This window comes from Furipterus horrens, unplaced genomic scaffold, assembly GCF_987537825.1.
Source record: "Furipterus horrens unplaced genomic scaffold, mFurHor1.1.pri manual_scaffold_6, whole genome shotgun sequence".
NCBI lineage: Eukaryota > Metazoa > Chordata > Mammalia > Chiroptera > Furipteridae > Furipterus > Furipterus horrens.
The window spans coordinates 73,259,877-73,264,576 of NW_028327176.1; the positions used below are offsets into that span (position 1 = coordinate 73,259,877).

Here is a 4,700-nt window from a genome sequence, read left to right on the forward strand (position 1 = left end):
GCAAAATCCCTGAGGTCTGTGCAGCAGCCGCCTGGTGCAGACACATAGCACAGTGTGTGTGTTTGGGGGCGGGGGATGGGAAGGAGGGGCCAGTCCTGGTCCTGCAACGGGGCACCCAGGATCTAGGGAATTAGTGACTGCCCACACCCAAGGGGGTAGCAGGAGGGGCAAGGAGCCCATGGTGTTGGTGCCGTGAGGGAATTTCTGTCACATGTACCTGCCCTCCCAGGGTGATGATCCACACTGCTGCTAGCTAGGCTGCCCCACCACGGGACACTCTTATTGATGGCTGGGTCCTCAGGGTTTGGCCGAGTTTCTGGCAACCAGTAGGAGCTCCATTAGTCTTTCTTGTGTAATGAGGCTGGCTGAGCCTCAGATCCCTGCGGGGGGTGGGGGGGGCAGCGCAGAGCTGGGTGACTGGCGATGCCTTCCTGGGGCAGTGGTCAGCTGCAGTGGTGCATCGAATGCGAGGCTCCCTCCTGCCTGGGCACCCACAGCTCTGACAGGCCTGGCCCCTCACAGGCCTTAGTGGCTGAGCAGGAAAAAGTGGGTTAAGTTTGGGTTCCATTCCTGGGGGACAATGATAAATATCCTGTTTCTATTGCTGCTTTAAAACAAAAGAGAAGGGAGCTGCCAGTACAGTTTGTTTTTTAACTGTCCAAGTTGATAACCCAATTCACTATTTGATGTAACTATGATGGTTTTAGGGGATTTAGACATGATTTTTTATAGCGCACACAAAAAATTAGGACTGAATCTATGATAATGATTTTGTGTGTGAAATTGCTCCTAGGCATGAGTTACTGCATAACAATCCACGCCCTGTGTGTCTCACTGCTGAGTAAGCATGTGGCAGACGGCTCTGTTGGAACCATCTCTGTGTTGTTATTGGGGTCTGTTTGTACTTGTGTGGTGGCTGCAGGGAGCAGCAGGCCTGGGCCGGACTGATGGAGCCAGCCACAGCCCACAGTACTGGAGGCCAGGAAAAAAGTGTTCTGTCAGCCTAAACTTCTCTAGGAAAGGAAGGGATTCTGTATTGGGGGACAGCCTCTGGCTCACTCCGGATCCCAGTTCTGGTGGTATTTGTCAGACGTGGTCAGAGTGGACATTGTAGGTGAGTACAGCCTTGTCTGTTTTCCTGGCCTGGCCCTGCTCCATGTCTAGTGCCTGGCTCTTGGCGGCCAGCTTGACTAGGCCAGGGCTCCTAGGGCCCTGCTTCCCCAAGCTGGACATACCTCTCCCCACACATGTCCCTCTCTTCAGGAATCGGTCCCTTCCTTCCTCTCCTGTGGCTTTGGGCTTGTGGCCATGACCTCCTTGAGGACAGAGGGCACTGAACCCACCTTAGATTCGGCCACAAACAAAATGCGTCTGGACCCAGGGAACCAAGTCCATCACCATGAATAGGAGTGTGGAAAGAGCAGATGAATCTATAATATATTAGAAATGTGACATGGGTGGGTTTACTTGTACTGTCTTTAATGTAAGACATTAACCCAGAAGCATCCTCTGAGCTGCAATGATGCTGCAGTGCGGAGTACATGCAGTCTCTGTGCTGCCTCCAGAGCAGGTGGCCTTGGGCGAGGCTGGGAAGGCCCTCAGTCCTGGGGAGAGGTGTGCCACAGGGCAGAACTCCAGGCACAATAGTCCCTGGACCCCTAAGCTGCTGCCCCTGGCAGCACATCAGACAGGTGGACAACCTGTGGGACACAAGGAAAACACCTCCCCAGCACCTGCCTGTGGAGCTCCACTGAGGCCTATGGTGCCGTGTTCCATGTGGGAGGGGGGAGTTGTTCAATGTTTTTGAGGACATGAAATATCTATCCATGGGCTTCGTCTCTGAAGGCCCCCTTGTGTATGGAAAGGTGACTGTAACTGGACACCATTGGGGCTGCTGCTAGTGGACACTGGTCTTGTCCAGGAGGGACGTGGCCTGGCTAGGCTGCACACGCTGTCTTTTTCCTGGGGAGACCGTGTCTCTCTTTCTAGGTGGTGATGTGGCCAGGTCCTAAGAGGTTGATAGAAGACCAAAGTCCCTGGGTTGGGAACTGGATACATGAACATGAGTATGTTCCCACATGGGTCCTGCGGTATCCCCAGACCTGAGCACTCTTCCCCGTGGCTTCGGTCACAGCTGGGGTGGAGGGGGCTGGCAGCAAGGCCTGGGAGGTAGGAGCAATCTTATGTCCTGGCTGCTTATGGACATGCATGTGGACATGAATTAGGATGTAAATTCATTTCCTGAAAATCAAAGCACCAGAGGACACTAATGTAGAAAGTTAAAGGGAGGCAGATTTTACCTGAACAAGAAAGTAACTGAGGCGTTTTGGGGAAATTCTTGGGCAATTTCCTGTGCAGGCCTGTTACGCACACCCGTCCCCTCCTCCCAAAGATGACTGGAACAGAATCTCCCTTTAGTTGTCAGCATGTTGGACAAGTTAAGGAAGCCCACGTGACTTAAGAGCAGTGTACCATGCCTTGAATGTACCACGGGAACGTGGATTTGGTCACTGTATCTCTACATTTACCACCTGAAGCAGGAGGAATGGTGGGCCATCAGCAGGTACAGCCTGACCCACCTGACGTACCCAGTTAGGGGCACAAAACCAAGCACGGAATTCATGCTGAATTAGCACCTCCCTCCCCCAGCAATGCAGAGGGCTGAGAGCTGCTCTTCACTTGTTTATGTTTACCTTTTAGACAAACAATTGAGTCTTTAACACATAAAATATAGGAAAAACTGAAAATAAAAAATAAAAATAGATTTATTTGCGAAAATGGACTTGTTTTTGAAACTAAAATCCAAGGTGGGGCAGTCTGCAGGCTGGGGCTCCGGAGTTCTGGCCTTCTTCCCCTTGACCTCTGTGCCTATTTAAATTCAATGATTTTCTCCCTCCAAACTCCAGATAAGCTAGTGATGGATGTGCTGCCCTCATTGAATGGGATTCTATATAGTTCCCATCACTGAACGGCAGAGGATGAGAGTCCACTGTTTTAATCTGTGAGAACATTAAATTCAGACCTCAGTTCTGTCTCAGTGTCTGTGGGGGTGACCTCAGCACCAGGGTGGCACAGAGCCCGTGTTGGCCTCCGGCATGCACTCCGTGCGGGCCCAGCTCACCATCGGCGCAACTTCTCCTGGAGTCTCTGCCACCTTCCCCATCCTTCAGCTGGAAGCTCTGGTTTCTCTCAGAAGCTTAGATTCCTCACTCCCCATACGCTGTGTGGAAGCCTCACATAACTGGGTGGTTTTCAGGGCAAACTGGCAAAAGAAAAAAAGGATAAAAATAAGCAGGATTCCTCTGACTTGTGGAGTACAGGGGTCCATTTTCCCAGGTTACTGCCACAAACATATTTTCCTCAGCATTTCTGGAGCTTACGTCCTGGCCATGGCTGCAGCTTCAGGGTAGGAGCAGGACCAGGAGAGGAGAGGGAAGGGTCCCCAGCAGTTGCCACTCTGGCTCTGACAGGCGCCCCCATCCAGTCCTCTCTGCATCCCTCCCGCCCTGTCCCTGGAGCCGTGCTGAGACTCACCACCTTCAGGACAGAGCTGAGATGCAGGCAGGAAACCCATCAGGTCACTGCCATACTGGTCATTTGTCCAAGTTTGACTTCCATCTCCAGTCTACCTGCTGCTGCTTCCTTCCAGAATCCACGGACACTGGTTTCTCTGATCTGTCCTGAGCTCATGGTTGACATCAGTGGGAGGACAGCTGACCATGAACCTGCTCCATCTTGGTGGCTCCAGAATGACGTGTTCTCTTTCTTTAAGAAGAAATACGGGGAAGAAAGTGAGTCTGGACAGCAAGTAGACTTTCTTTAGAAACAAGTAGACAGTTATTTTCCTTACTCACAGTCCTTTGAAGTGCTATGCTTGTGGGCATGAGGTACTTTTACTGTATTCTTCTCTCTGGATATTCTTCCTGAAGAAGGTGGACGTAGTTAGCTGCACAGATACGGGGACAAGTGGGTGGGTGTGCTGTCCCGGGGTTCCAAGATGCATGGAGCCTATGCTGTTCTGCATTTCTGAACCCCTCTCACTGTGCAGTTCAGGCCTGGCCAGAGGCAGGACCAGGTGTGAGTGGCTCCTCTTGGGTCTTTCTGACACTGCCTATCTGTCCTGCATACCATTGGTCTGTGCTCATTGCCAGCTGAATGCAAAGGGTCAGCTGACCTCCAGGGTGCTTGGTGGAGCCACATATATGGCAGAGAAGTCTTGGGTTTCTGAGTCACTGTGTGGAGAGGATGAGCTGCCGTGGCTTCCTGGCCAACATCATGGGACATAGGAGTAAGTAGATTTCACTGGGTTCAGATACTAAAAAGTCCATTATGACAGTTCGACATTATTACCCTTACAGAATCTTTGATGGGCAATTAAATCTCCCTGGCTTGACCACTGAGTAAATGTTGTACTTTCGATGAGTCACTTTCTGTCTATCATCTTCATTTAACCTTCTGCCAAATGGGGTGTGTTATTGACTTCACCCACCAGCATTACTTTTCTTCTTGCAGTCAAGTTGGAAGATAAATTGGAGCCTTCTCTGGAAGGAGAGAGCATATGAAAACAAGGTATTATTATCATGATTTTGAGTACCTCTCTGCAGAGTACACACAGAAAAATTATTAATCATCCCTTAACTTTGAGGGACCGTATCTTTTCTGCAGTTGCAATCTGCAGATAATTAAAAGGCATACGTTTC

The 4,700-nt window shown here is 50.7% G+C and overlaps 1 long non-coding RNA gene across 1 annotated transcript; it reads right to left on the reverse strand.

Moving 5' to 3' along the window:
• Positions 1-2,771: 2,771 nt before the first annotated feature.
• On the reverse strand, positions 2,772-4,297 carry LOC150006497 (uncharacterized). Its single transcript, XR_016511759.1, has 3 exons — positions 3,855-4,297; positions 3,535-3,765; positions 2,772-3,262 (listed from the first exon to the last, which is right to left on the reverse strand). It is a non-coding gene; the product is annotated as an uncharacterized LOC150006497 (long non-coding RNA).
• Positions 4,298-4,700: the final 403 nt, after the last annotated feature.